The following is a 19,442-nucleotide window of genomic DNA, read 5'->3' as shown; positions in this document are numbered from 1 at the left end:
AATGTCAAACTTATGGAGTGGTCTAAAAGGAAGTTTCAAGGAAATATGAATGAGAAGATATCCAATGGCATAGCACTTCAACAAGTTGAACTTGGCCAAGAAAATTGAAAAGGTCAAAACTATACTTGAGAACATCTTCTCATTGTACAAAAAGTTGTGTGATTTTTCCAACTTCACACAAGAGATAGGCTAGAGGATATTGAGCTTGGAGAGAAATCTTAAGATTTCTAGCATGTAATTACCAAAAGATCCAGCTCAAAGTGAGAAACATTTTTCCCAATCACTTCACACTCAAAGAGAATTAGCTACACTAACAAGTGAAGAGGCCAATATAAAGGCCAAATTAATGTAGATATAGTCCTCCATTACCCCACATTTGGAGGTCCTCCATAAAGAGAAAGTCTATGCTAAAACTATCTTAAAGAAAGATCCTAATCTTTCTACACTTGATGGGCTTGTAGATCTTGCTACAAAGACTGCCATCCAATATAAGTCACTTGAAAATGCTTTGAAAAATTGAGATGCAACTCTTAAGATGATAATGGAGGTAAACAATATATTTTTGGCTAAATATGGTATTACTCCTTAGAACCCTTTGACATAAGTGTCAAAAAAAGGGGGAGAAATAACAATAAGGGAGATAAGATATATATATACATATACATATATATACATATACATATACATATTTATATATATATATATACATATACATATATATATATATATACATATACATATATATATATACATATACATATACATATACATATACATATACATATACATATACATATATATATATATATACATATATATATATACATATACATACATATATATATATATACATATATATACATATATATACATATATATACATACATATACATATATATACATACATACATATACATATATATACATATATACATATATATACACATATACATATATACATACATATATACATATATATATATGTGTATATATATACACATATACATATATATACATATATGTATATATATATGTATATATATGTATGTGTATATATATGTATATATGTATATATGTATATATGTATATGTATATATATATGTATATATGTATATATATATATATATGCAATATTTTGGGGGAGAAATGATAAGGAAGATATAACTAAGGGGGAGAATACTAAACATTTTGATTACATTCTTTCATTCATTCTTTTGGAAAATAAAAGGGAAAGATTGTAGAAAGCCAAAAAGGGGAGATAAGAGATAAGATATAATGTGGGGGAGATATAAAATTTTGGGAATTGTATGGAAGATAGCTCTGATACATAATATAGGAATACAAAGCACAGGTATCGATTATAGAAATAGGGCAAAGGCAAAGAATATCATATTTAGCACAAAATTTTGGTTACAAGAATAGACAAGGCACAATTAGCTCAGGGGGAGTTATAAGGTATTTTGTTCCTTACAAAATTTTGAATTTTTTTTGAAATTTTGTACATATGTAGAGTAGAACGTTTAGGGTACTCATAAGGATAGATGAATAATGTCTAGTTAAGTGTTTTTGACACTCATGTCAAAGGGGGAGATTGTTGGTCTCAGAATGGTTTTGACATTTGAGTGTCAAAACATTTAACCATTTTCTACATTTAAGCTGAGTACACTATGTATGCCGAGCCACAATCTGTGCTGAGCCAAAATTTCAATAGGCGCCAAGTGACTTTAGGTGCCGAGCATTATACATGTTTCAAGTGATATATAGATGCTGAGTCACAGTTGATGCCAGCAAGTTAGAATGCTTCATGTGCCAAGTGAGCTAGAGCTATACATGTTCCGAGCAAGACATAATGTAATAGGTGCTGAGCAAACTAGGATCAAACATGTGCCAAGCACCAGTAGTCCAATATGTTCCGAGTAACATAGAATCAACATATGAGTTTGTGCCTTCATAAACTTAGATGTAAACCATTTTTTGAGCTAACATAGAAGGATTTCAAAGGATAATAAGGATAAAAATGAATCTTTTATATTTCCTATGCAATCAACATGCAACCAATAAGAAAAATGGAGAAGGCATGCAACCAATGAGAAAAGTGCAAGGAATGAGCGGGCATTAAAGATTCAATATGGATCATAGATCCATACCTAACCCTAAGTCTACAAAGTCTTTATAAGAAGGCTTAAACTCCATGATTTTATGTTGCTGAATAGAAGTTAAGGAAGTTGCTAAGTAGATAGAAAAATTATAGAACAAGGCAAACAATAGGGGAATCAAAGACTTAGTGAATTGAGCAGCAATTACATATCCAGTTGATCAAAACAGAACAAGGGTTATGAATAGATATCAGATTAAGCAAGGATCACAATAGAATGAGTAGAATAAGTGCCTAAAATTAGCAATTGAGGATTGTAAGCAATCAGGTCAAAATACTTCTAATACTTTCTAGCAATTGTATTAGATAGTGGAAAATCCTATGTTGATAGGTTAGGTTAACAACTATTTTGTAGATCCTTTAAAGAGGTGACTAAATCCTTTAATAGGGTAACACTTCATGTAAAGTGTTTTAAATCCTTTAACTAGGTCACTATTGACATAGTGTAAAGCCTTTAACAAGGCGGGCCTTTCACAGGGCAGACCATCAGAAGTGGTCAAACAATTATTGCTGTAGTGATTTTGTGGGTATCATCCCCACCCCACTTTTACCTTCTTATTCCTGGAGGGTTTCTGGGTTACCAAATTTTTGTGTCATGTATTTACTTTCATGTGTTTACTTCATGTTTATTTGATATGTTTACATGCATGTAGTTTACTTTCAGTTAAAAGTTTTAATGGATAAAATGCATTACTTCTGATTCACCCCCCCTCTCAGAAGTGCTCTTCCCATTTGCATATTCCAGTAATAGACACTGACTAGTAAAGACTTGACATTTTGTGTAACATAAAAAACAATATAAAATCAAATTGTTGTTTTCAACATATAATATTATTCCTCAGGTATATGTTAGTAAATTTGGACTTCATGATACATTATGTGGTAGTCTAGTTGTGTGTTTGCATACTAGAGTTCTTGTAGTTGTTGTGAAAGAGGTTTAAATTAATTATTGATTTTCTTGTCTTCAATGCTTTGGGGGTTGAATTATCTTTATGTTATCACCTTAATTGGTATTATATTTCCTTTTGTAATTACACCTTCCATGATTGAGATAATATAACATGTAATATGTGGATGTGGGCATCGAGACTTCGTCCATGCATGTAGTTGAGATATGCTCCCATGCTAAGATCTGAGTGACCTATACTCTTGGTCTGAGAATAATCCATCTATTACATTTCTTGTGGCCTTTTGAATTGAAAATATATTCTTACTTATTACTTATTTATGCTTGTGTATTCATATCCTTGGTATAAACCCAAGTAGATGATGTATTTTTTATTCTCTTTTATTGGATATAGACTGAGTGGATAGAGTCTTTATTTTATGTTCTTAGTAGAAACCAATAAAACAAAATATTTGTATTAGTTTGCTTCTCAAAGTTGATATTTGTGTGGTTTCCTTCTTGTGTGTTGAGCTTTGAATAGGTACATTGAGTAGTTATGGGGAGTAGCTCCTTATCTAGACCTTGACCCATGAGTGGTTCTAGTGAATGTGTCAAGAGGTTTTCTTGAAAAATAATAATATAATAAAGGAATTGAGTCTAAACGTTAAATAAGATTAATTTGGTACTATAGAAACCATTAATCCATCAGATATCATGAATGATTGTGTGAGAGGTAGATGATAGAGTTAATTGATCCTCATACATCATGATAAATCCATTCTTGAGGTTGATGGTGGAGACCTTTGTTCCCCTAGATTTTATGAGTTATCCATGAGAGAGGTAGATAATACTCAAGCCTCAAATGTTTGTAATGATCAATGATGTGTGGATACTATTTATGGGTTGTATTGTCATTTCTACATCCCATAGTTGTGAGTAGTACTCATTTTTATGATGGATATGTGATTATATTAGGATTACTTAGACAAAAAATAATAGTTATATGATAATATAACTAATATTACAAAGGAATAAATCATGCATAAATAAATAGAGGACACAAAGATTTAACATTATTCTCCCAGTTGGCTACATTAGTCTAATATTGTCATCTAGTAACTTCAGTTTGTTACAACATTTAATCTCCCTTACAGCTCAATATCATTGCAAGATTCTATATATTCTCTTTAAAAAAAAAAACCCTAACCCTAAGACAATATCACATGAATTATATTGGCTTAAAAAGTTAACCCTAAACATACTTGATGAGTTAACCTTGGGAAAGGATTGATGAGTCAAATCAATAAATTCTTGATGAGTTAATTGTTGACACAAAAGTATGCAACCATGCTGGATGTGTTATCCCTAGGTGCCCTTGTGTAACTTGGAAATAATTTCCAAGTGCAGGACATGTGCTTTGGGATTGAATCTCTAGATAAGGTCAACTTCCTTACAATCAAGATGCATCTAAGCTATAGCTTGGGAGGAAAAGGAAGAAGGAATGCATGAATGGTAAATGTTGAAAGGGAAAGGGGGTGATTTACCATATTAGCATTTTGGTTACTACCTCTACCTATGAATGAACTATACATAAATAAAATACTCAAAATACACTAATCTTAACCCTATTCTATTTCCCAAGGAATCACAAGTAGGTTTGGAATTGATTGAAGTACTGAGAGGGAAAGGAATTTCACTATGAAACAACTACTTGAAGATAATCAAAACATGAAAATAAGGAAAATGGAAAAGAAAAAATTCAAAGTGAGGAAATAAGAATGCACATACTAATGAATGGAAAGAAGAGGTAAAAAAAGAACCTTTAGTAATGGAAGGCAAAGGGATACAATTTACAAAGCATACTATTATCACAAAAATGAAAATAGAGAAGAACCTTGAAAAGTAGATACAAGATTTCCTTTTAAAGAGTTCACGCATAAATAAAATGTTTACATCAAGCTCAAACCCAACAAATAGAGTTAAGAGTTGAAGAGAAAAAAAATGGATTTCAAAAGGAAGTATGATCTTTGAAATAAATTTCTCTAGTGAAGTGATAGGAAGGGCCCAAAATGAAAGTACCTGACTATTGGAAAGATCAAATCCAAGAGATTTGATCACTACAATAAATAAACAAGAATGATAATACATTGGCATTGTAATCAAGTCTCAAGAAGTCATTTTGAATTAAAAAAATAATCCTTGTTGTTGGAAACTACAATTGAGACAATTGTTATGTTGTCATTGATGTCAAACCTTATTGGTAAGACAATTTTCTATCTGAGTAGAGTGCTATATCAAGATGATTAATGAAGAGGATTTGAGAACAAGGACATTAAAAAAATTATATAGAGGAAAGGTTGAGTTATGAGGAACTACAATGGGAACTTGATTGGTTATACTTTGACAAGATAATGTGATTGTCTAGTCATAAAATAAGTGAAGAATAAAGTTGTACTAAATCCATGAAGAGGTGATTAAGGAATGACCAAATGCATAGGCTTGAAAAGAAAAAGAGAAGATGATTAAGGAACTTAGAGTTTATGCTTAGTGATGGTAGTGTCAATTGAGTGCTAGTATAAGCTGAGAAAATATAGTGTTGACTGAGAATTGGTATTGAACGAGTGACCATATAAGTGCCAAAAATAAAAGTCAACAGCAACTAAGTAATCCAATGATGATCAAGTGTCAGAATACAGTGTTGGCCAAGGGACAACATTTGATAGATTATGAGGAAATCATGATTTCCAGCTGACATAGTTGATTTCTTGGAATATGTAAAGCATGTTGAAGATAAGGATGGATGACCTAGAATATTTAATTCAAGGGAAACTGTGTTTGAGCATTTCTATGCAAGAATTCAAGGAGAAGTTTCTAGAAGAGAATAAAGGAGATGAAATGGTGGAAGGATTCAATCAATCTGACAAAACCCTAAGATCTACAGTGATGTTTAAGTGACAAAGATTAGAATTACCTATTTAAGGAGGTACAAGGACTAGAATTGTAGAGGCTAATAGAGCTGGTGTAGCCCTAACAAGGTTGGAGCTATTGTTGATACTATTGATTGGAAAAATTGAGCAGGAGGCTAATAAGATTTGTGAAGAGTTGAAGTGTGATTTCTTGAAGGGTTGCCAAGAAGATTAGAGACAGAGATGAAAATGGAGTCCAATCAATGGATCAACACACAAACTAAATTGTGATATGAATTTGCAAAGTGAGTTGTATTTGTTGGATCAACCTATTGTTACTTTCTAACCATTGTATAAGTATTGAAATCCTTTAATCAAGGTTGACTTAATAGTCAAATGTAAATCCTTTAGTCAAGGTGACATCTAATGGATTTTTCTTAAGCCCTCTAACAAGGCCACTCCTAATTGGGTGATTAAATCCTTTACCAAGGTCACATTTAACAACATATTTGGTAACATTTAACAGGGTTGGCTCCTAATAGAGCTCACTTCAGAAGAGTACAAAATTGGTGACATGTTACTAGTGGTTCTTCCCAAATTAGGTTTCCATGTTAAATCCTAGTGTCATACTTGTGTGGATGTCATTTGAGATGTTTTACCATTAATGTTTTACATTGTGCAAGTTTTTTACTATTAGGACAATGGACTACAAGTTTATGTGATTGATTATTTTCTAGAGAGACAGAGGCATTGAATATTTAGATCCAAAGGATGTAAACTATTTAAAAGTTCAATTGGTACATTAGGACTCGAGGATAACTAATTCACACCCCCTCTCAGTCATTCTAAATGATTCTAACAATTGATATCAGAGTATTGGTGCTTGTAGAGAATATTTTGAAGGTACTTAAAGCTAAAGATCAAGATTTACAAAAAGGAGGTGCCCAATTTGAACATCGAGAACTCCCCTACATGGCATAATTTGATGAAGTTGCATCTAGAAGGAATTGGAGATAGTGTAGTACACTATACAAGACATGCATATATGACAATACTAGTTCCTTTGATAGCTCAACAAATGAAAGAGAAGCAAGAACACAGTGAAGCTATGTTGGAGATTGCATTAGCTCTAAGCTATGCCAATTTTGATGACATAAAGGATTGTACTATTGCTAAGAAATGTGGGATACACTGCAAACTATCTATGGATAAGAAAAAAAAATTGAGAAAAAAATCAAAAGCTTGAGAGGAAAATTTGATGAAATGAGAATGGTAGAAGGTGATAATATTGTACAATACTATGGAAGAATCAAAGGGGTGATAAATTCTATAAGAAGATCATATGGAAAGATTGATGATGAGACTATGATTAGCAAGGTACTAAGAACCCTACTTCCTATTTATATTATTAGAGTTTCTACGATACAAGAAATGAGATGTACCCTTGGTAACAATCTAACTTTGGAAGGTGTAGTTGGTAGACTTACTACTTTTGAATTGTCAAACTTTGATGGTTTATCTCCTACTTTTGTTGAGTCTAGTTTCAAGTATCAATTGACTATTAGTAAGAAAGGAAAATAAAGGTGTGTGAATAGTGACAGTGATGCCTCAAATGATGAACTTGATGAGCTTGAAGCATTGATGGAAAGAAGACTTCCAAGAGGCAGACAAAAATACAAAGGTAAATTTCCTATAATCTATGTTTCATGTAACTAAGTTGGTCATTGTTGTCATAGAGGTTTGCACCCTTGTCCAAAGTTTTTACCTAAGGACAACCTTGTGAAACATGGAAACAACCTCCAAGCTGTGGGACTTGAACTATGAGGTTGAGTTTATGGAGAAGGTTGGCTTCCTTTACTATCAGGGTGCACTTAACTACTCTTGGAGAGGAAAAGGGAGAAGAAATGCATGAAAAGAAAATCTACCTATTCTAACCTAAGGGGGTGATGCACCAAAATAGAGTGTTCAACCAATCCCTGCCCATATATGCACTATTGAACCATCATGACACCAAAGGATATACACATTCAGACTTGTTTTAACCTAGCAACCACATGCAGATTAGAAAACCTAGATGAATGACACAAGGAAGAGAAGATTCACTTATATATCATTCATAGGCCAAAAGAGATATAGTCATGCAGATCACAGATCTCTACAAAACACCAATGAGAGGAAAATAGTTCATGCACTTTCACATTAATGACTGATAGAGATAAGGAAAAATGTCATATAGTTCAAAGGCAAAGGGAATTTATAGTGAAATTGCAGAGCAATAACAGAGAAGTTAGAGAAGTTAGAGAAGAGTCGACCTAAACAAAATCTACAAAAAATTACCTTTATAGCTCAGGCATAACTGAGATGTCCTCTAACTGAAGCTACTCTACAACCACTACCATTAAGTCTTATAGAGAATAATCATGCAAATCTAGGGCAAATCCAACCTTAGCGCAGACCTAAGAAATTTGATCTTTGATGGAATAGGGTCTTGAAAAGATAGAAATTGTGCCATTAAATAGTTTTGACCAAGTAGATGGATAGGATTAGAGGTGGTGGAGTGTTCTCCTTCATTTACTAAGCACAACATTCACTTAGAAGTGGTTGAAATCAACCATGAAGATCAGATCATGTGAGTAAACTCGATATCCTCTGTTTCTCGCTCGTGAATCAGCAAGGTCAAAAAGTCAATTAGATTTTGGCACTAAGATGAGCCACGTGGACCAATGATTTTGTTCTATTTTGCCACCCCATGGAGTCTTCATGCATTTGACTATATCTTCTTTACCAACTGTGCCACCTCCCAACCTAACCATGACTGCCTCAAGAAATCATGACCTTAACTGCCAACCTTTCTATTAATACCTTGGCTGGGCCTGCTGGGACACATGTCATTGAATTGTTATCTCGCAATACATAACTTTTGAGCTCCTTTGCATAGCAAGATAGCGATGGTCGTTGATTTTTCTTTGATCCTTTCCTTCACTGTTGGCATTTTGAATTGGACCCCGCAAAATTTTGAGGACACGTGGCACTGAGTCACTATCTCATTATACATATCCTTCAAGCAACTCTTCATGGCGAGATAGCAATGACTGTCGATCTGAGACCAAATCAAAGATGAGAAACTACACAGAGTACCCTGAATAAGTGGTGGGTCCCATATTCACTATGTCGCTATAGTTAAAGGTCAATCATTTCCTTATAGCGACACAACAAGAAATGTCGATCTACCACCATCTAACAGTCCTAAAGGTACACCCAATCTGTCAGTGCACCGAACAATAGGAACATGGCCCAGCTTGGCATCACTCGACAACTTATGGAACAAGCTTGGCCCCATAAGAACATGTGTTGCTGAGTCACTATCTCACTATGCATAACCTTCGAGCAACTCCCCATAGCAAGATAGTGACGATCGTAGATCAAGATTGATCTAACAATCAAAAATCCTCGTGTGTTTATGGAAGGGGTGTGGGTTTGGGGTACCGATGAAATCAAAAAATTTGCACAACTATTGGAACAAAACCCTATTTCAATCACAGTCATCCTTCCATATTGCCTATGGCCCCACCATGTTCACTTCACGACACCTCGCTATTTCACTAATAGCAAGATGCCTAAGTTTTTTGATAGCGAGATAACGAGTGCCAGGGACTTATCAAAACTCAGTGCTAGAGAAAGAACAAGATAAATTGCCATCGCCATATTGACTACTTTCAACTAGGTCCCATGTCGCTATGTCGCTATGTCACCGTGAGTAACCTCATCAACTTTGCCATTCTTACTATCATGGTATCATCTTCAATTAGCTCCAGCTGAAGAGTTAGTTCTAGGGATTGGAATTCTAATGAAATTGAAAGCCTTTCTTCTCTACCATATACCAACATAAATGGTGAATTTCCTATTGACCTCTTAGGTGTTATTCTGTCAGCTCATAGTGCAGTCCTTAACTTTTGATGCCAAAACCTCTGGTTATCCTCTACAGTTCTTTTCATGATCCTAATTAGGTTTTTGTTGGATGACTTAGCCAAACCATTACACTAAGGATAGTAGTTTGAGGATGTGCTTCAGTAGATATTATGATCAACTACCCATGCACAAATTTGAGCTCCAACAAATTTTTTTGCATTATCTGAAATAATAGTTGAAGGGGCACCAAACCTAGTCACAATTCCATCAAGGAACTCAACAACTAAAGATTCTATGGCATCCTTCAATGCAACTGCCTCTATCCATCTGGTGAAGTAATATGTAGCAACTAAAATCCATTTGTGACCAGAACTAGAAGGAGGATTGATAGGGCCTATGAAATCCAATCCCCATTGAGCAAAAGGCTGGTCCACCTGAATGGGATGAAGAGGAAGAGCTGCAAGCCTTTGCTTGCCATAGAAGAAGGCACATTTTTCACACTTCCTCACATACTTATGACAATCATAGAACAGGGATGGCCAGTAGTAACCAGCTCTCATGATCTTCATTGTAGTTGTCCTTGCTGAGAAGTGACCACCATCAGGGCCATCATGAAGTTCTCTGATCATTCTTTCAGCTTGGTCCTTGCCAATGCACCTTAATAGGGCTCCATTAAAATCTTTCCTAAAAATGATACCATCAACTATGACATAAGGAATTGACTATAATCTATAATGTCTCCTTTTAGTTCTATCTAATCCTTGAGGATATCCATTGCCTAATAATAAATTCATCATATCATCCATTCAGCTCCTTGGGTCATCATCTCTCTCTTCTTGTTGCTCTATTAGTATCATGGCAACTTCCTCATCAGATTCCTGAGATGATATCATTTGTTTACAAAACCCTTTCCCTCTTACCAGCTTGGTGATCTATATGTCAACATCATATTCCATTACTTTAGTAATCCAGCCAACTCTTTTCTCACTAATATCTTTGCTTAAAAGAAAATCCTTCACACTGGCATGGGGTAGTAACAAATGAACTTTATTATGAGATAGGAGGTGTCTAAATTTCTTTAAATCTCTGATGATTACAAGGGTTTGCTTCTCTACATAGCTGTATTTGTCCTCATACTCTTTAAGCCCTTCACTAAAGAAGGCTATGGGCTACTCTTCATCTTTGTCATTTTCTTGAGTTAGGACAACAAAAATACTTGACTCGCCACCTAGGGTATAAAGGATGAAATCCTTTTCAAAGTTTGGATTCATGAGAGTAGGGGCTGAGGCTATGGCTACCTTGATCTCTTAAAAACTTTCTTTCCCTTCCTTGGTCCATGCAAAGACCATACTTTTCTTGAGCATAGCTATAAGGGGTTTTACCATGGTAGCAAGATTAGGGATAAATCTTCTCACAAAATTTATCCTACCAAGGAAAATTTGCAGCCCTTTCTTATGTTTAGGAAGGGGAAGAGAAAGTATTGCTTTTGTTCTTTCTGGATCAATGGTTAAACCATCCTCAAATACAATGTGTCCTAATAATTTTCCTTGATTGGTGGCAAAGACACACTTGCTTGGGTTAAGGGATACCCCAAACTCTCTACACCTTAAGAATACCTGTCTTAAATGATCAAAATGATCTTCCACATTCTTTGAATACATTGTGATATCATCAAGGTAAACTAATACAAACTTTTCAATCATTTTTTTGAAGGTCATCTCCATTTCCTTATGAAATGTAGCACCTGCATTGGTTAGCCCAAATGACATGTTACAATAAGTGTAGGTACCCCATTTGGTGGTAAATTTAGTCTTGTACCTATCAAACTCTTTGACCAATACTTGATTATAGCCAGAAAATCCATCAAGAAATGAAAACCTCTTTGAACCATTGACTTTGGACAAAATTTGCTCTATGGAAGGGAGAGGATGGTGATCTTGCAGGGAAGCTTGGTTAAGGTCCCTAAAGTCCACACACAGTCTAATTTCACCATTCTTCTTCCTAACAGGGACAAGGTTTGCTACCCATGATGAGTGCTTGATGGGGACAATTATATTGGCTTCAATCAATTTGGATAGCCCTTTTCTCATTAAGGGCTCAATCTTGGGATTCAATGGCCTCTATTTTTGTCTTATTGTTTGACATTATCAATTAAACCTATGGTATGCTAAAAAAACCTTGGGTCAAAACCCTTTAAATCATCACACGTCCAGGAAAATATATTATTAAATTCTTGACATAGATGAATAAAACTTTTCTACTCAGTCTCAGAACATACCTTCCCCATGTTTAAGGATTTTCCATCAGCAATCATGACAGGAGTGTGATCATCTTGGTCAGTAGCTAAGTTCATGACTCTACCTCTTGTTTGGTCATTAGGATTGAAAACACTCTCTAAGGTAATGAATCCCTTAGGCAATTTTTTGAAACTTAGGTTAATGATTTGATCACCATACTGATCTTGCAGTCTTGACTGGTTTTTGTTTGAAAATTCTGCTTCATTTTGCAAGAAGCTTACAATTTGTTCATCAGATTCTAACACTTGAAAATGGACGTTGTTGTTAGGGATGGCAGGCCTTACTACCATCCTGATTTGTTGCTTCTTCTTTTCCTCAAGATCCCCTAGCACATCATAAGATGCACCTATTTCTGCAAGTCTATCATCATGTCTATTTTCTCTTCTTGGGATGCTTTGAATGTTAAATGCATTGAAACCTTCAAGTAGGTCCCATACCCTATGTTTATAAGACTTGAGCAAACTATTCTTGGTGATATTCTAATTTCTCACTTGGTTAACCACCAACTCACTATCTCCATATACACTTAAAGCTTAAATTCCTCTTTTCTAAGCAAGTAGGAGACCCTGAATCAAAGATTCATACTCAGCCACATTATTAGTGCAACTAAATTGGAGCCTAAAGGAGAAGTAGTATCTTACTTGTGTAGGAGAAATCAACATCACGCCAACCCCTAATGCATTCTTATTCCTTGAACCATCAAATTACATGCTCCATACCCCACTTATATCTTCTTTAGTCTCCACAAGATTGGGAACTAGAGCACCTTTCTCTAATATACAATATGTACTGAAACTTGTTTCAAGGGTTTCTGGCATAGGATCAAATTGATATGTATTAGCCCATTCATCTAAGAGAAAATCAGGTATCTCTACTAGGGAAGTGGTAGGCTCATTCATTATGTCATTCTCATCCATTTCTAGGATAGTGTAGTTCATGTTGATGAGATTAGGGGTGTAGGGCTCAATATGATGGTGGGCTAGAGGCTTTTCTTTGATTGAAGCTTTGGTTCCATATCTTGTTCTAAAAAACATATATGACCAATAAGAAGATATGTAACCACCTATTTCGGCAGTGAAGTCTCTTGGCAAGCAAATGGAAAAATGTGGCTTAACTTCAGCAATAGATATATCTTGAGTTACAATACAACTAGGGCATGTATGTAGGGCCATTTCTACATTCCTAAGGATTCTTATAGTCTTGAAAATACTACCATCCAACTATAACACATCCCTAACAATGGGCTCATATTTCATTACCAAAGTGTCAGCAACACACCTAGGCATCACTGAACTACTAGCCCCTGAATCAATCATGCAATTTTGGACTAGCTTATCCCCTATAATTAGAGAAACATAAAATGGAGAGGGTTTAACCTTTTTATTTTTTTCTTCCTCCCTTGATGGCTGTACTAGGTTGGTGGCACTTTCCATGCTGGGTGGTTGATCCTTTGGTTCAATACTTTCCAATTCTTTTTGCAGCAACCTCTTTTGCATGGGTATAGTAGCAAAAACATCCCACATGGAAATATTCACATTTGTCTTCTTCATTTGTTCTACCACACTAAATGGCACAGTAGGTGCTTTGGTAGAAGCCTTAGGAGCTGCATTTGTAGGAGGTTGAGATGGAACAACCCGAGGATCATTTACATTCCTTCTTCCATTATCTTGCCTCTACTGCTGAAAGGTGTTTGATTGATAATTTGCTGATTGATCATGAGGTATTGCATTTGAAGTTGAGGCCTGATTGGGAGGAGGAGGGGTAGCATCTTCAATAGCTCTTCTTTTGCTCCTAGTGTTGTGAGCAATGGAATCCTAGTTTACATTACAATGTTCCTCTACATGATGATTCATAAAGGAGCAATCACCCTATCCTTGCGTATATGAGGCCTCCTTAAATTGGTCCTCCCTATATGATTGTCCTATTGCAGGCTCTTGGATGGTCAAAGCCAAATAAGATTCAACCTTCTGACACATGCAACAAGCATAGGAGTAGTTACAAGAGGGACATAAATCCTAATCTTGGGCCATGTTGTTTTGAGGAATTATGGCCCTACTTTGATTTACATTTGAGGTTGAAGAATGGCTATTCTACCTATTTTGATCAAAAAAATTGTTCCCATAATTTTGATTTGGAGGCCTACCACTATTCATAGTTTGATGCTACAATTGATGAGCTTTACTACCTTGAGCTTGCTGTCTCTCAAAGTCACCACCTTATTGTTCATTTTCTGCATCATAGAGAAGCTATCCTCCAGTTTCTTCTCTTGACCTTGCAATCTTTTATCTATGTTCAACATCATAGATTGCATCATCTCCTTGATTTCATCTATTCCATTTGAAGATGTGAGAGCTTGAGGGACTAGAGCAAGGGATTGTGATGTGGAAGTTGTGAGAAGAGGAGCCATTACCGGTTGGTGGTTTGGAACATTAGGAAAGAAAGGCATGAGAGGCCTTGGGGCTAGCTTGCCTCCCTATATTAGGATGTTTTCTGACTTTATCGCTATATCATAAGCATTAGGCAAGGTATCTCCTCCCATAGTTTGGATTGTAGTGGCAATGTCACTATTAAGAGCTCTGAGGTAATGCAAGAAGGCATTACCAGGGGTAGGTTTTATTAAAGTAGATATTCTACCCCATGTCTTTTGAAATCTATAGTTGAAATCAGTCATTCATTCATGGGGGGCTCTTTTTATAGTAGTCAATCGTTCTAAAAGTGACAAATGGTCACTTTTTTCCTCAGTGTTTACATAGTCCTGCTCCTAATCCATCCCAATTTGTTATAGAACCATGAGCCAAACCTCCATACCATTGTAGTGCTTTTCCTTTCAAGGATGAGGCTAGAAGCTTAACTACAACATCATCCTCTATAATACCATGGATATTACAGACATTTCCAATCTCTTGAATGTGTTCTGAGGGAGAGATAGAAGTTTCACTAGTAAATTTTGGTATACTCTTGAGTGCAGCTATTGGTATGTCATGTCTTTGAGCCAATAAAAGAGGACTCCCACCATTAAAGGTGGAAAAAGTATAAGCTCTAGGCTGTGCCATATAGACAAGTGATCTATTTATATGTGCTGATAGCAGTCTAGGCTGAGATCTAACAGTAGGAGGAGTAGAAGTAGATCTTTTAGGTGTATTTGTTATTGTTGCACTCCTAACTAGTGATAAAGATACTCTAGTCTTCCTTTTTCTAGGATTTGAAAATAAAAGCTCTTGGTACTCAAATTTACCTCTAGAAGATGCCCTTGTTTCAGCTTTAGGCATGAATTACTACAACTTTGGTATGGAACCAGATGTATTTGAAGCTCAGAGTTGCCAAGTAATTGAAGAATGAGCCTCTTGAAGGATTGAACACCGAAGCCAGTACTATCTCCTCGACATTAATCTTGAGATCTTCCTTTTGACACTAATAGACTTGAAATTTTTTGAATAGTTCCAGTGGGAGTGCCAAAAACTGTTGTCGCAGAGGTTTGCACCCTTGTCCAAAGTTTTTAGCTAAGGACAACCTTGTGAAACATCGAAACAACCTCCAAGCTATGGAACTTGAACTGTGAGGTTGAGTCTCTGGAGAAGGTCAGCTTCCTTTACTATCAAGGTGCACCTAACTACTCTTGGAGAGGAAAAGGGAGAGGGTAAAAGAACAAACCTGTGTCACCCTTTGTGATATCCTTGGGCATTTCAGCTGGAATGGTTTTGGCCATACCCATTCTGGCTGAACATACGTGGCAATTTTGTGCACCGATGTGGCTCGTACAATTTCAGCCAAAACCCTTTCGGCTGAAACGATTACGGCTGAAACCCCGAGCTGCAATAAAACCACCGTGAACCTCTTGCAGCTATCATTTTCACTATTGCGGTTCCTAGATTTCTGGAGAGCGGGTCAAGTGTTTCGACTGTAACTGGTTAGTGTCTTTTTCCTCCCCACTTTTTAATAGTTTTTTAAAGTGTTTTTTGATTAATAGATGTTAATTGTACTTAAAGTAGTTGTTTTTTACCTATTTTGTGAGTGAAATACTTAAAATTGTTTATTTTTTAATATGTTTAAATTATTTTAATTATTTTAGATTTTTTTAGAATGGTATTTAAATTAATTTGTTAGCAAAAATGTAGTTAAACATGAGATAAAACGTAGAAAAACATTAGTTAAAAGTGTAGAAAAACATTAGGTTAAAATATAGAAAAACATTAGTTAAAATATAGAAAAACATTAGGTTAAAATGTCAAAAAAATTAGTTAAAAAATATAGAAAAACATGAGGTAAAAATGTAGAAAAACATTAGTAAAAAATGTAGCAAACCTTTAGGGGACATTGTTCAGTTTCTAACATAACCTGATGGATCTAGAGGTGAAACAATAATATCTTATGGTGAAATTAATTTTGACATTAAATACACCTTCTAACATAACCCTATATTAACTACAATAATAACCCATACCACATTCTAACCATAACATAGGCCCTCTACTAACTGAATGAACCACACTTAGATATTGATGATGTTCATTTTAACAACTAGTTATTGTTAGGTAATAATGAGTCTTACATTACCAAAAAACAAATTAAGATCAGTTAAATGATATGTTTTTAGGTACGTTATCCATGCATCTATGTCTTAAGGGGACAGAGGAGTCGTAATAGGTCATACTATTTTTTATAGGTTCTAATAAGTCTTAATATGTATTAGGAGGATATAATAGGTTTTATTAGGTAATGATGATTCTTACATTACCAAATGACACATAACGACCTCATGATACATTTCTAGGTATTTTTATCCATATATATGTTAAGGGGACCTAGGGACTCCTACTAGGTCATTACGTCTGTTATAGGTTCTAATAGGTATTCATATGTTTACTAGCACATAATAGGTATTTTTAGGTAATAATGAGTCTTACATTACCAAACAACACATTAAGATCACTTATACATTAAATTTTTCGGTATGTTATCCATACATGTGTGTCTTAAGGGGACATAGGAGTCGTAATAGGTCATACTATTTTTTATAGGTTCTAATAAGTCTTAATATGTATTATTAGGATATAATAGGTCTTATTAGGTAATGATGATTCTTACATTACCAAATGACACATAATGACCTCTTATGATACATTTCTATGTATTTTTATCCATATATATGTTAAGGGGACCTAGGGACTCCTACTAGGTCATTACATCTGTTATAGGTTCTAATAGGTATTCATATGTTTACTAGCACATAATAGGTATTGTTAGGTAATAATGAGTCTTACATTACCAAACAACACATTAAGATCACTTATGTTGCATTTTTCAGTACGTTATCCATACATGTGTGTCTTAAGGGGACATAGGAGTCGTAATAGGTCATACTATTTTTTATAGGTTCTAATAAGTCTTAATATGTATTATTAGGATATAACAGGTATTATTAGGTAATGATGATTCTTACATTACCAAATGACACATAATGACCTCTTATGATACATTTCTAGGTATTTTTATCCATATATATGTTAAGGGAACCTAGGGACTCCTACTAGGTCATTACGTCTGTTACAGGTTCTAATAGGTATTCATATGTTTACTAGCACATAATAGACTGACCTTACTATCAACCTTAATAAAACTATATCCCATTTACTTTATTAACATTCTTAACTCTAATTCAAACTACTAAATTAAGTCATGAGTTCTAAATTGTAAACTAACATTTGCTAACTAAACTCATTTACTTATCTAGTAACAAATTTTTCTATCCCTATGTCCTAACTCTCATCTACACTCCCCATAATCATCAAAGCATTTACATCAAAATCTAGAATTTAACCAAGAATTATATTTTTTATTGCATGTATACATGTGTACACTTAGTTATCATTTAATCAAGAAATTTTATTTTATTTTTATTGCATATACACGTACATGTACGAATATTTATTTTTCATATTTGCATGAGCACATTACAATGTACATTAGATATGGTCTCTAAGATAATTTGTTTTAAAATACATATGTATGTTACATGATTGAATTTAGCACCGTACATTTAATGTTGTGTATTTATATGTACATGTATTTCAAACTAAATTTAACTTTTAATTATTTTAATTTAAATACACTTGTATGTTTATATTTGTATATATATGCATGTGCAAATCTCTAGATATTTATCACTCTTGTAGCTTCACATTCATATCCTTATATTTATTTTCATATATACATTATGGCATCCGATTCTGGGGATCGTGCTCCTGCATCCTCGGGGGATGCCAGTGTTTGTGGTGGGGGTTAGAGTGTTGAGTCTGGTACCACACGTAGATCTACCTCCTCCACTCATGATAGACAACAGTTATTTAGAGATACAGTTGTGAGATTATCTCATGCTATGTAGGTTTTGGATACCTCACTTTCCTCTTCTACCACCCTCCCTAATAGGGAGAAGGTCACAACGATGCGAGAGGAGTTATTTCGTATGATTCAGACATTTGAATCATATAACCCTTTTGATGATATGAGCATTGAGACATTTTATTCTTCTTTATCTCACAGTGTCACTGGCACTGTGAAGTACACACAGATTGACACTGAGGTTTCCACTAGCATGGTGAAATCCATGTTTCCATCTTATACAAATCATTGCAAAGTTAGATGCTACTCTATGACGAAGTGTACTAATCCACTCATCGCACCATTGATGTATCCTCGTTGGTTGGCTACTCATCATAGATGGCCACAGAAGGATGAGTTCCCTCTATATTTCTACAAACAATTGTTTGCAGAATTTCATTTACACTATGATGTTGACTATACAGATTATCCAGGGCATGTTGGGCAGGGTTAGGGGAGACTTTCTGATAGATTTAGACCCGCGGACACTCCTGTGCCCGTTAACAAATAGGAAATGGTGGGTCCAAACCTTTTGGTTATGCTAAGAGGTCCACAGATGGCTGCTGCAATTGAGAGTGTTCCTGATGACACAATTAGGACATAGATTTTTTCAAGCATCACCACCATCGCCACACAGTAACACGAGATTTATTCTGATCGATGTGGTAGATATATGCTATGGTCTTTAGGTACCGCTCCCACAGCTGCATCATCTAGCACACTTGTTGATGATGATTATCAAGTTGCAGACATATGCTCTCCTGTAGACATTTCTGCAGTCTTAGAGGTGGATGCATTGCATCGTTTGGCATCATATTTAGCATCTAATCTTTTAGATGCATATCGAGCATTATCTACACTCTCAAGGATTCCACTTTGTGACACGAGCTCTCAAATTAGTCATATTTTGT

The sequence above is a fragment of the Cupressus sempervirens genome, chromosome 2 (genome assembly GCF_028749045.1).
Source record: "Cupressus sempervirens isolate cs-2001-9-10 chromosome 2, ASM2874904v1, whole genome shotgun sequence".
NCBI lineage: Eukaryota > Viridiplantae > Streptophyta > Pinopsida > Cupressales > Cupressaceae > Cupressus > Cupressus sempervirens.
The sequence above is the reverse complement of the archived record's forward strand: the minus strand, read 5'-3'. Positions refer to the sequence as shown.